This window comes from Amblyomma mixtum, chromosome 10 (genome assembly GCF_055824585.1).
Source record: "Amblyomma mixtum isolate Tamu chromosome 10, ASM5582458v1, whole genome shotgun sequence".
NCBI classification, from domain to species: Eukaryota; Metazoa; Arthropoda; class Arachnida; order Ixodida; family Ixodidae; genus Amblyomma; species Amblyomma mixtum.
In genome coordinates, this window is record NC_143021.1 from 9,786,795 (window position 1) to 9,801,074 (window position 14,280).

Consider the following 14,280-nt stretch of genomic DNA (forward strand, 5'->3'; position numbering starts at 1 on the left):
GATTTCAATTGAGGATGATAATTTTAAAACTGTGTGTAAGTGGTGGCTTTCTCGAGGTTCATTTATAGCATCCCAAGCCAACCCATTGAAAACTGGTGGTCATACGAAGGTTAAGTCACGGCAGCTGATTTTTTTCTGAGCTGGGGGAGCAATATGGGACTTTTCCTGTATTAATTGGGCATATGTTATTTGTAACCGTAAGAACTTCAAATATTTGGCCTCTGGTGTCTGTACACTCACAGACCAGACAAAGGCTTTCCAAATCGCGGACAGTAACTGTGAGATGTGGTGGGATATATAGAGAGCGTATTTTTATTGTTTTGTGTGTAACTACACTGAGTGCTGCAGCCCCAAAGTTTGTTTTCTAGGATAATTTTCGTGCAGGGATGCCGCTTTGCGTTAGGATTGCAGCGCCACCTGCGAGCCTCGTCACCTGTCCTCTATCTCGTCAGAAAATTGGGAATTTTTTCGAGATAGGTGTGTATATTGGCCTAGGTTTGTCTCCTGAAGGCGCAATCCTAGGGCCGATGTATATTTCAGTTCGGCGGCAGTTCGGCGGCAGTTCGGCGGCAGTGCGCTAACCACACCTGTCTAAGGAACGTTCTCTGCTCTCTGCTTTTGCAGATTTTCTGCACGCCGCATCCTGCGCTACCTCGCAACGAAAACCCGTTCGCCGTGTTCCAGACAGATAGCATTCTGGAAGCAAGATCATCGTTTGCAACGCCATACCTGCGTCACGGAAATCTACAGGGGAAGAGGCTATCAGCGCTTCCGGGGCCATTCACGGCATAAAAAGGCATCCGCAACGAGCCCACCACGCAGTTCGGCGGCAGTGCGCTAACCACACCTGTCTAAGGAACGTTCTCTGCTCTCTGCTTTTGCAGGTGAGAATTCGTGTGCAACTGTTTCTACCTTATGTATGTCTGTTATTGTTATTGTTATTATGTCTGTTATTGTGGTGCACTGCTGCCGAATACTGCCCTTGCTGCATGATGTGTTAGAATGGGGAAGGGGAACGTGAAAAACGCTGGAAAAGAGTGTGAAAAAGAAACCACAGATATGAAGGAGCTGCAAGAGTTGGTAACCGCATTTGAAAATTTTAAGCGTGATTTCAGGGCTGAAATGCGCGAGCTAAAAGAGAGCGTTTCATTCTGCACTGATGTTTCCACCGAAGTGAAGAACACGGCCGATGAAATAAAGCAGCTCAGGCAAGAAATGCAAGAAATGTTCAGACAGAACCAGGAACTGAAGGCAGAAAACGAACGCTTAGCGCGCAAATGTGAAGACCTTGAACAATATCAACGATTAAACAACCTAGAAATCAAAGGTGTTTCCTCCGGAACTGATCCCCTCACTGTGGTTCAAAAGATAGGTGACCATGTTGGTGAAAAAGTTGATACTGCTGATATCGATGCATGCCACTGGGTTCGTACGCAGAATTCAGATGTGCAAAACATCATCGTGCGGTTTGTGCGCAGAAGCAAGCGAAATGACATTCTGAACAAATGCAGAAAAAAAAGAGTTGATACCACTGTGCTGGGTGATGAAACGGGAAAACCAATTTTTGTCAATGAACACCTAACTCAGGCAAACAAGGTACTGCTTTCTGCTGCAATCAAGAAAAAGAAGGAAAACGGTTGGAAGTTCGTTTGGACTGCAGGCGGAAAAATACTTGCCCGTAAAGAAGAACATGGGTCGGCTATTCAAATCGCTAGTCACGCGGACCTGGCCCTGATTACTGCATAAGAGTAGCAAGCGAAACACCAGCAAACACACCAGCACACCACAGGTTAAGCATGTATAGCTACTATAGCACCCAGGAATTCAATAACCAGCACAGCAACAGAGATAGTACTTTTTCCGCAATGCATGTGAACATTCGAAGTATTAAAAAAAAGAGTGACGATATAAATACGTTTCTCGAACCGTTCAAAATACATTATGACATCCTGGCCTTTTCCGAGACATGGATTACAACTCCTGATGATGCACCACTTTTCTCCGGCTACATTCCTCGGCATGTATATCGCGAACACAAGAGAGGCGGAGGAATCTCTGTATATTTTAAGGAAACACTCACGTATGAAATATTACAAGATTTCTCATTTATATCACCAGATATTGAATGCCTAGGAGCACGAGTTGGGAAGTTTGTGATCTTAGTTGTGTATCGTCCTCCAATGGGGCACAAAAGAAACTTCTTGCAATTTCTTGACACGTTTTTTTCCTTCGTTGGTGCAAAACAATATTCATGCGTTATTCTGGGAGATATAAACATAGACCTTTCTTCTAATGACTTGCACGCCAGCGAACTAAAGACTCTTCTTTCTACATACGATTCCGAAAACAGCATACGCATGCCAACAAGAATAACCACACAGAGTGCAACACTGTTAGACGTATGCGTAACAAATTTAGAACCTCATGAATTTTATTCTGGAGTGCTCTCATCTGACTTGAGCGACCATTTGCCATTATTTTTTATTGCGGTATCCCAAAAGAAAACCAGGAAAGACCCGGATGCGCTGCTTCATACGCGTCGAAAAATCACTGATGAAACTCTGCAGCGCTTTGCTCGTCTGATAGAAAGAGTTGACTGGAGTGAAATCTATAAACAAAAAGACGCTAACAAAGCCTTCGATATATTCTTCACCTTGTTACGTTCCTCGTATGATGTGGCATTTCCAGAAGAAAACGTCATTTCTCGTAGAAACAAAAAATTCCGAAAACCATGGATGAATTCACTTCTTTACAGCCGCATAAAAACAAAGGACAAAATGTACCACGAATTTTTGCACAAAAGAGACCCAGGTTTATTTTTGAAATTTAGAAAGTACCGGAACGCGCTAACATCCGATCTGAAGAAAGCTAAGGCAGAATACTTCCATAGTAAATTCGATAGCATAAGAGAAAATCCTAGAAAGGTGTGGGATGCAGTAAATACACTCACTGGAAGAACTAAAAAGTGTTTAAATATTACTGAAATCACCATTGATGGCAAGATTGTGCGCGGTGATGCTCTCGCCAATGCTATGAACATGCATTTCATTAAAGTAGGCTCGAATGCCTGTGCAACAAAGAATTGCACTGATCAGTCAGTATCGACCATAGCACCGTTATGCGAGTCAATTTATATGCGCCCAACAACTCCTCACGAAGTAGAAATGTTAATAAACAAGCTTAAAAATAATGCTGCTGCTGGAATCGATGTCATCGGCCCGATTGAGTTGAAGTATATATCCGCTGTGATATCCGTTAGTTTGGCCTTTATTATAAATCTTACGTTGTCCACAGGAGTCTTTCCACAAAAGTTAAAGGTAGCAAGAGTCACCCCTATATATAAAGGCGCGGGCCCTGAAAACTTAGCAAATTACCGCCCTATATCCGTCCTGCCAACGCTTTCAAAAATTTTTGAAGGTGTCATTCATAACCGATTAGTGTCATTTTTTGATAAACATAACATTATTACAGAAAGTCAATATGGTTTTCGAAAAGGGAAATCAACGGAGCAGGCTTTGTTATACATTAAGGATAAAATAATTTCTAACATTGAGGATCGAAAATACACTGTAGGACTTTTTCTCGATATTAAAAAGGCGTTCGATTCTATCCAATACAACATCTTACTACACAAATTATCTATGTACGGTGTACGTGGTGTTGCCCTGCAACTTCTGTCTTCTTATCTTTATGATCGATATCAAATAGTACTCATTAATGGCTCAAGTTCATCACAGTTAAAATTAACTCAGGGTGTCCCACAGGGATCGATATTAGGACCGTTGCTCTTCCTCGCGTATATTAATGATATTGTGAAAATACCTGAATCACCAGAGATCATTATGTATGCAGATGACACTAATATTTTTTTCACATCGCATGAGATAGCAGCACTCGAAACCAAAGTAAATAACTACCTAGTGCACTTGTCCAGCTGGCTGAAGGAAAATATGCTAGAACTGAATTCAAAAAAGACAACATTTATCGTATTTCGCCCAGTTAACAAACCACTGCACAAAAGAATAACACTTAAGTTTGATAACCAATGTCTTTCCTTGGTTAAAGAACAAAAATTCCTTGGCGTATGGTTCCAGGAAGAATTGTCATGGACGCCACATGTGAATCATCTAACAAATGAACTAGCACGAACTGTAGGATGTTTATACAAAGTAGGGCACATAATTCCTCTATGGCTAAAACAATTGTTGTACAACTGCCTGTTCTATTCAAAACTAATATATGGGATGATGGTGTGGGGAACCACAACAAAGGGTAATTACAATAAGCTCATAATACTGCAGAAAAAGATATTACGTTGTTATGAAAATTATTATGGACGTTACCAGCTCCTACAAACTTCTCCTTTGTTCTTAAAATATAAAATGCTTAGGGCTGACCAGCTATACTACTATAAACTACTTCAGTTCGTACAACTCCGGAAGCTGCACATTTGCGACAGGGAAGAAAACTCCACTTATCCTTTCCGACACAATAAAAGACGCATACCAAAAACTAGAACCAATTACGGTAAACAAACAGTTCCTTATCAAATGGCTTCGATTCTTAATAAACTTGAAGGTAACTTGAATTTCGCATCTAATATTAGCACATTCAAAAAGCGCATTAAAGATGTCCTAATAATATCAGGTGTTTTGTACGCGGAGTGACGAGTACATATGACATGCATACACAGGATGTATCCTTCTCTTGTACTATGGTTTTTCACTTTACTTTTGTTATAAGTGTCCTTCAATGTATTGTCTACTGCACAAAATCTGTATAATATCCTTGCATTTTTTGTACTTATCATACTGTGTTAATGTTGTGATTATAATGGCATAATTTACCCACATTTGTGTTAATTATGTGACTTACCTTCTTGTTATGCTCAAATTTGTATTGCACTTCCGTCCACTGCAGAGGGACAGAGGCCTCGTCAGGCGCCACAGCCTTTAGCCTCTGCCCCTGCAGCAGATGCTGTAACTGCTCTGCTGAAATAAATCTTTTCAAATCTTCAAATCTTCTATTTAGGTATGTTTGTAATTTCTCTGTAGTCTCTAATTACTGTCCTACTGCTCCACTGGCACAAAAATTCTATATTTTAGTGTGTTCCGAGATAGGGGAAGGATAGTTTTCAGCAGGCATTATTCTTGGCTTCCTTTTCTACAGAGCTTCGCCACCACTCTAACAAAACCATGCTGCGGGTGGTACTTTAAGTGCAATAATTCTTTTGTATTGTACTCTCAAGTGTCACTTTACTATTAGTGGAGTGTTTCTTGAAGAGGGAATATGTCTGAAATATAAAGAGCTGTCTGTAAGTGTACATAGATGTCTTGCTCGCATTCTTTCCCTCAATTTACCGAAAACCTGAAACAGCTGATGAGCTTCGCTCAAATTTCATGGTAGGAAGTAACGGAATCGCCGGCAATATTTTTACTCATGCTTCTCTCTGTATTTCTGCTCAGGCTTCGAGCCCTTCCTCTGTTCCTGTGGCTAGCGCGTCTGTTGCGAACAAATTTAACGCCAGGTTGATCATGACGGCTCTACTTCATGTGTCGTCCTTCGCAGTGTGCACTGTTCATTTTGCGCTCTCGCCTCCAGACAGAGTCTTTACTCGAGACTAGACTCGTTCATCTGAGCTTTTTTTTTCACTTTGGTGCAGTGTTCGTGCAACTCGCTTCTTCGAACCAAGCTGCTTTAGTCCCAGTTTTTCCTGGCCTTTCTACGAGGCCCCTCCTCTTCGATTCCACCTGTATCGGCGGTGCTCAACTCGCTTCTCTTTCTTTTTACTTTCTTTCAAACTGATTTATGGGGCACGCCCGATTCGCTTTCACACGCATCATCTGAGATGTCTTTTCGCCATGAAGGGATAGTTCAGTCCCTTTCGGTTCACGCCCGATTCGCTTTCACACGCATCATCTGAGATGTGTTTTCGCCATGAAGGGATAGTTCAGTCCCTTTCGGTTCTTCGCAGACTGAACTTTCTCCTTGCCCTGACGTTTTCTTCTTTTCCTGTTTCTGACCTTGCTTCGTGCGCAGTGCTCGAAGCTCGGCTCAGGGCTCATTGGAGAATAATTTTCCACAGTTCTGCTCTGCTGAGTACTAATTGCTCCATTCCTTCCCTTAGTTGATCGTTTTCAGTACAGTGGTAAAATGGCTTTTCCTCAGCCTGCTCCTTTTCTTCACACTGCACATGCTCCTTCCTCAAAGGAAAAATTCATTGCCTTCCTCATCGGGAAAGACCGCCTCACTGCTCGAGCATGCACTTGGTACGGCTTCTGGGTTTCAACTGATTGCGCTCTGCTCAGCTACATTTACGACAGAGATTTTACACTCACTGCCACTGAACCACTCTTTCTCGTGGTCTGATATACAACATTCAGACGTGTTGTATTCGGACTTCTCGATAGAGGTCCGAACTACTGCTTCGTCCTGAGGTGGCTTCCTCAATGCGTGCTCTGACAGAAACGTCAGGTTGGCCTTCTCCTCATTGCGTACTGCCGCGGTAGTATCTAGACTTTCGCTTTGCTTAATCTGCAGGGTTAAGCTCCAGTGGTTTGCTGACGTTCCCCAATTGCCAAACTTCAGCAAACTTCCTCACAAGGATTGCCATCTCTCTTTCAAAAGCTCTTTCGGCCGATCCTTCCCTCCTTTTTCATTTTATTTCCTAACGTTTTCTTTGCTTTTCTCCTTCATCGGCTTCTCTAACACTCTGCCTTTCTCCTCTTACACTTCTTGGCCCTCGTTCCATGTCTGATCCACCCACACAACAAGTTCAGTTCCCTTCAGACCTTTTTGAAGGCCTAATTCAGCTATCTCCTTGAGGTTCACTTTGATCCCGAGCTATTCAAATGCCGCACATAACCTCTGCTCGTTGAACCTCTAACCGCTTCAGCGCGGCGCCTAGCAAATCGCTCTGCTACTAACACTTGTTCACGACCTCTTCGTAAAGGCCTTCGGACTCTTCCTCCGTTTGCAGCACTTACAAAGCACCAAACCTCCTCTCCATGGACGCCAGTTTAAAGTCACCACTTCGCACTTACGCGGCGTTCCCAGACAACCTTAGAGAGTGTGGGGGCAGGAGTATCAGTCAGAAAGGAGATGTCCTCGTCTCAGCGTGCAAGCTAAGCCAGAGAACGGCTACCAATTTGTAAGGAATTTAGTCGTTCGTTGCCCAGCTTTCGTTCGTTGCCCGGTCGCAGGCCAGAGAATGGGTTTGAGTGAAAGGTTTACAAGCAAAGAAACTTTATACAGCAAAGTCAGCGATAGAATCACTCGCATGAGCGCATACAAAGTGATTAAGATGCAACTCCTGAGAAGTCACACTCGAGAGAGATTGCAATACAAATGTATTATTGTGCCTAAATGCACCAACACAAGAGACGCAACAAACGTAGCTTGTTCAGCAGACGCCGCCGCGGTGGCTCAGTGGCTATGGTGCTCGGCTGCTGGCCCGAAAGACGCGGGTTCGATGCCTGCCGCGGCGGGTGAATTTCTTTGGAGGAGAAATTCGAGGCCCGTGTACTGTGCGATGTCAGTGCACATTAAAGAACCCCAGGTGGTCGAAATTTCCGGAGCCCTCCACTACGGCGTCTCTCAGAGCCTTAGTCGCTTTGGGACGTTAAACCCCATAAACTAAACCAAACCAAACCAAACCTGTTCAGCAGACACCACGACACTCCGACGACCAGAGGCTCACGACGATGCCGCCCTGCATGCTGGTGGGCGCTGCCTGGCTGGACCGTGGCTTGGGGAGTGGCGTCGTCCCGTGAGTCCAGCGGGCGCGCTTCTCTTAAGCTTAAATTGTCGCTCGTTCAGACCGATAGCGCTAAACGCCCTTCATATATAGGCATGCTCCACGTCTGTTCTTCGCACCTAGGCAGCCGCACACATACACGGTATCAGCAGTGCAATATCTTTCTTCCTCTCCCGCCGAGCGCGCGTCCCTATTGGTCAGGCGCGAAGGCTGGCTTCCAGAGTTTTATTGTTTGGCACTGTCGCTGGCTCGCGAGGGAAGAGGGAGCGGGCATAAGAATCGGCTACTTGCGCTGACGTAATTCTTTGGCGCCGCGCCGGCGGGCGGTGTTGGAGAGGACAGCAACACGCACAAGGCTAGACGCTCTTCGTGGTTTCCTTGCGTTCTATCGGCGCGCGCTGGCGAGATCGCTTCTGCACGGCGCTGGTTTTTTAAAAAATGCGCCTAATTTTGTGACACTGCCCTAAGTTCTACGACCGTAAGGCGAATGACCGGAGCTTCGAACCGGGCCACATGGTGTTAGTAGCACTCCCAAATGATAGCAACAAGCTGATGCTGCATTAAATGTATGCATTCGAGGTCACCGCCGGAAAGGCGTCACCGAGACAGCCAGCGGGTCAAACATTTTTTCACGAAAACATGCTAAAAAGTAGGAAAGGAAATACGTGGTCGCCAAAATACAGGCCCTCGGAAACGGCAGAGTGATTGAAGCCGGTGGGGACAGCGAGTTGCCGGCTCCCGAGTTGGAGAAAACGGGAGCTGTGCGAGACGTGAAATTCCGCGAAGAAACGGGTACTTTTGACCGTTATGGGAGACTCACGCACCTAGTTTCTCAAATGTAGCAAGCAAAACCGACTGGGTGGAGTGCAATGTGCACCTGACGAAAACTGGTCACCTCCATGTCAAGCAATACGCTCTACCGTTCGCTGCGCGAAAATGCGTCGCGGAAAAGGTGAAAGAAGTGGAGAAGCGGAGAATTTTGGAGAAGTTGGAATCCGCATATAACTCTCCCGTTCTCCTGTTGACCGGTTTTGATCGGTATGTTCTAGACAGCCCATTCTATTGAACATATGGCTTTCATGAGAGCTTTGTGTTAGCTGCTTGAGCTGACTTTTGAGGTGAGCTTGAATATGCTCTCGGGCAGCGTTGTGCAATCCAAAGCTTCCAGTTTCCTTGTCGCAGCGTGCGGTGGTAGACCTAGAGCTCGTTTGTATGCTTTGCGCAGAAGTACCTAGAGTTGATCTGTATCTTAACGATTCAACGGGAGGAATGGGGCAGAGTAGAGAACCGGTCTGATTACTAGAGCTTCAACAAAGCGTATGTAACTTCCTCCTTCATACCACGCACGAGGCATTGTTGTGATACAACCGTCCGTACGCATAATTTGAGCGACTGCCTTACTGGGCCTTTGTACGGCCCTTCTGCAGCCTTCATCTGATTAGATGCGCAGGCAAAATCTCATATTCGAGTTACGATTTAGACTTCATCGCCCTCTAACATGCGTCGAATCGTCGAGGTGTTCATGGTATTTGCTTTATGGTATGCATTTGTTTGTTATTAGTTCTCATTTCTGTCTAGATCACGGTAAGCCAATTGTATATTCGTATCTGCACTACATCCGACACTTGCTCTAACGGGTTTCGGATCTGCTCTTTGGAGCCCGTTGTAGTACACAAAATAACGTCATCCACGTGCAGAGAGAGCTAGATGCACAAAAGAGGTTACGTTCAGCTGCTCTTGCAGCGTCATCATGGGCCCATTGCAGCGTTCATTAGTTGTGACTCGAGATCGAGATGACGATGGTTCGCAGTGCACCAATTCCCACAGCTCCTGTACGACTTGCAAGGAAGAAACGAATGCGGCTATAAGTTCCACGACCGCAATTTGTCTAATAAAGAAATATTGCCTGCGCGCAAATATTGTGAAATAAAATATTCCGATCCAGAACCAATATTGCCTTGGGGTTATGCTTTGATATGGGGCTTAGGATATCTTGTTTGATCGTTTGGTATAAATTGATCGTCAATATTTCGGAAAAGCTTGTTGCTTACATGGTAATTGCGAAGGATGGCGTTCATGGTAAGAGCGTGCACTGGTTCACGACTTCTGCTTGTGTAATCAGGACATCCAAGCGGGGATTTTCGTTGCTGCTATACTCAAATTGTTGGGCTCGTGTATCGGGGGCACTTGTGTCTCCTGTCTTTCTTTCATTTTGTCCACATGCCTGCTTAGCTAGTGGCGCGCTGCACGTTTATCGCTTTCTGTATGACCGCTTTATTTCGCGAGAGAGCACGGCGATGGCGGAGTAAAGTCCAGGTCTTGTTCGTGCCTATGGTGCACAAGTGGCTGTTGCATTGTTGCTGCCAGTTTTGGCAGTGTGTCTTGGTGCCCCCAGCGTGACACTCGCAATGCTGAGTTATGGTGCATTATGGTGCTTTTGTCGCTTCCGTCTTCCCAGTAGCGACCGCTGGCTTCCAATAGGTGAAGTAGCTGCTTGTAAACTGCAGTGTTTCTGTGGTTACTGTGGCCTCCTTTGGAGTTGATGCGTACTTCTAGTTGTAGCTCTTGCTCATCGCTCGTAGCTCACAGAAGGCCTTCGAGCCTGTTAGTGTGGTCTTGCGCATTTTTTCTTGATTCCTGTTGCTTGTATGGTCGTGGCGAGTATGCAGTGGTCGCTGCATTCCGTCGGTAGTCCGCGGTTGTTTAGAGAAGTGTCTCTGTTCACGCTGCTGCCTGAGTCTCCAACTATAGTGCATTAAACCTCTGCTAAACGAGTGGCAGAGTGCCGGATAGAGGGAACGGTTCTGTAGCCTGGGTTGAGATGCTGCTGCAGCATAGACTGACATGGGTCCGTGACTACAGTGAGGTGATGCAGTTGAATAGTGTGCTGAATATTATTACTTTTGGCAGTGGCTTTGAGGAATCCCTATTCCGGATCCGCTGAGAAGCCCCCAAAAGGCTGTTCTGGGCCAAGGCTGTCACCCTAGACATATTTTTTTCTATGCCTACCAACTATAACTTAGGGGCTAGATTGGTAGTCTCCTACAGCGGCCAAGTGGGAAAGGAATAATTTCTGTGAATGTGTGGTCGATGTCGCACACCTAGATGTCGCCTCAGATGGTTGCGGGTGTTTTCGATGTGAGCGTAGGCACCAGATTTCAGTCCGCCAGAGAGTCAGAGGCTCCACCTTTTTTTCGTTTCTTTCTTCCTCCCTTACACCAGCGCCTTTCTTAAGACGAGGCTGTGGATGAAGGCTGTGAGAGCAAGACCACGTCGCGGAACCGTTCCCTCTCTCTGACACTCTGCCACTCGTTCAACATAGGTTTAACGCTTTAGAGTTGGAGACTCAGACTAGTGGAATGTGATAGTGTAGGCGCGTACCCGTTTTTCGGATGCCGGCTGCATACGCACAGCGGAGAAGATGCGGCCACTGCAAGTGCAGAGATGGTATAAGACTCCTCTGGTACGTCTTCGCTACACTTAATGTCTAGTATATTACTAAGAGCCTCATTCTTCTAAAAAAAATCTCTTTTCGCAAGGATGCTTCCAGGATATCCTTGTAGATGTCGACTGCTATATTCGCTAGCCCTCTAGCGTCTTTGTCGGCTCCCTGGTTCCCGCCTGTTCGAATATAGCTTGGAACTCAACAAAATATTAGGACTTGGCTACTCTTCTAGACATGAATTGCCTTGCTACGCACCAACATAGAAAGCAGGTTCATCCAAGAAGTGATCGAGTTTAGAGCCAAACAAAGCGTGTCAGTGAACACAACTGACTGTCAGTATTTTTCCTGAGCTATATTATTCGCAGCTGTCACCAACCCTGAAAGTTCGGCTGAGAAAATAATGGCATTTGAGTTTATTCATCTCGTCGATCACGACGTCCTTGCTCTGCCACCACAGGCGGTGATCAGTCTTTTTGTTCGATATGCAAAGAAACTAGCGCGATCCTTATTCATTTGCTGTGCGGTCCATGAATTCATTTTTGATAACAGTTGCAGCGACAAACGCCTTTATTCTTGTAACGGTCAAGTTGCTCAGTTTGTGTTCCCCGTCGTTTTTGGGAGTAAGCCTTTGTTGACGTCCAAAAAACATTAGAAATGCATAAAACTAACGTTGCAAGACGCTTTTCATGGGAAAAGCGAAAAGCGGAGTTACAGTTATTTTGAAATCTGCATTCATACGTGATATTTCTGCTCAAGACATAATTTGGGCAATCGAGGAGGCTTCGAAGTGTTAGAAAACAATGCGCACGAAACAGAAATGTGTGCTTATCAAATGGTCACACATCTCATTCCGCATAGAGACTTGGAAGAAGACTCGCTCGCGAAATTCTTGTTCCCATTTAGACCTCTTCGTGATGAAGTGTGCGTTAACCTTTTTGCTTTATCATGCGTCTCCTCTGTTGGCTGAAGACAAATCTTTGTACCTGCAGGAGTTTCACGCTATTAAGGCTGTGCTAATGCTCCAATTTCTATACAGCTAGCTGTTAGGCGAGATGGTGGTTTTCTTCCAGAGTTACAGCCCGAGAGACAGGACACGAGAGGATGAGAGAACACACCACTTACTTGCAACTGAAGCCTTCATTGGCAAAGCACTCAATATAGTTAGCCCATTGGTGGCCAGAATTGGAAACGAGAAGATATATTTCTTGCATATGGAACATCGACTTTAAAAAAGCAATTGGCACGTGTCAACATTCGCATTCAAGATATTATCTTTCTTTCTCTGATAGACCTATTCAAAGCGCGCTGATACATTCCTCGTAATGTCTTGTTATCACCAGCGCTTCGATTGTATCTCTCGTCAAAGCATCATGGCTTCTTCCTACCACACTGCAGTCCTGATATAGGGGCTCACAATGACTGTCTTCATTGTCACTTCTTTCTTGCACACTCTGCAGTGCCTTGCCACGCGCCCTGTGGTGGCAACACGTGAAGCGTTGTGTTCATCTTTTTGTACTATTTCATCACGGCACCGGCCAGTTTGGGCGATGTAAAACCTTCAAATTTTTTAACGTGAACGCGCGAGCGTCGGTTGCCGAGTCGATAAGCGCCGTATGACTAAGTACAGCGGAGAAATGAGCCACAGTGCGTGCCTGCACTTAGAACTCCAGTACAGCTGTGTTCTGCAAAGCAGTTCTGGGAGCCGGGCCCCACCCGCGCATCGTTTGAGCGCCCTTTCGTCACCATCCTTTGTCTTTTGTGAACGGTGTTGCAGGAGCAGTTGAAGCCATCAGTGCAGCATGTGAGAGCGAGTTGGCTCCTCTCGCGCAACTTCTCGTGGCCAATAATTAAATGAACTGTCACCTGTCACAGTAAGTAGTTTGCTCATAAGCTAGCGACCAGGTTGTGAGGATGCTACCAAGTCACGGGACCTATGATATGAAGAGAATCGCATGTGACCTTTACAGTTTGTAATTATGGTTAGGTGCAAGAGACTGAGCAGACTTCTGTGCCTCAGATTGGCCACAGAGAGGCATCGCGGAATGGTTACCACCCTACGCCGGCCCTATTCCCGATCGCAATGTGAATGACAGCGACGACGAATTCGATGCTTAACGGGAACCTGAACGCTGTCGCGTTGAAAGCTGCGCGCACAAAAAGGCTTCAGCGACTGAAATCTCTCAGAGCCATGAAACTGCTGTAGAAGGCTGCCAAAGTCACCGATTCGTCGGTTGTACATAGCGTCAAATAAATGGTCTTATCCAAACAACGTTGCTCCAATGCCATTTGCCGACCCCTGTTCCTTCTAAAGCTAATGTTAATCCCCAAATTCACGCTCAGCTAGGCGGGCAAGCGTATTGCTCGTGCTAATCTAGACCAAGGTCGACCGGTTGATTAGGGCCCGGATGAGAGGCTTGAAGGGTCGGCCACGTGGAGTTTGGTAGAACTGGTGACAGTCTTCTGGTTTTTAGGAGCGAAGCCAGGTGTGTTTGCCTCACGGTCGCGCCTCTTTCCTCCGCAAGCACCTAGGGACTCTGGACAAAAAACGCGGCGCTGACCTGAGAACCCGTGGCCATCAGCCACTATTCATGGCGCAGGCAAACGCTCGCCGCCTAATGGTCGCACTGCCTCTAATAATTTTTTATGCGTATTTTTCTGCTATGTGCTTTGTGTTTCCCACTTTCCTGTTCTGTACCCGCCCCTATAAAAGGGGATGCATTCACAATGTAAAATCACTCCTGAAGAAGATCGGTCTTCCGATCGAAACGTCGAGTTGAATAAATATGTTTCCTTTAACGAAGCGTATACTTCGCTATATATATATATATATATATATATATATATATATATATATATATATATATATATATATATATAAGGGAAGAGGAATGAGGGGCTCGTTATAAATATGAAAGAAGCCAACAGCCACAGAAACCAAGGGGCACAGGGGATTTTTTTTTTTTTTTTTAATTTCTTTATTTTGTGGTGTTGATCAATTTAGAATATTACTGAACATGTCATCGCTTAAAACTAATTGATTAGAAAAGCAGAAGAAAAAACAACCACTGCCGCCGGTGGG

The 14,280-nt window shown here is 45.4% G+C and overlaps 1 long non-coding RNA gene across 2 annotated transcripts in view; it reads left to right on the forward strand.

Moving 5' to 3' along the window:
- The first annotated feature begins 641 nt into the window (after positions 1–641).
- LOC149325108 (uncharacterized) overlaps positions 642–14,280 on the forward strand; it is an 80,299-nt gene continuing 66,660 nt past the window's right edge. The window contains exon 1 of one of the 2 annotated variants that reach the window (XR_016286562.1): positions 642–884. This is a non-coding gene — a long non-coding RNA (uncharacterized LOC149325108). The remainder of the gene's footprint in view (positions 885–14,280) is intronic. The other variant, XR_016286563.1, reaches the window with a different exon arrangement.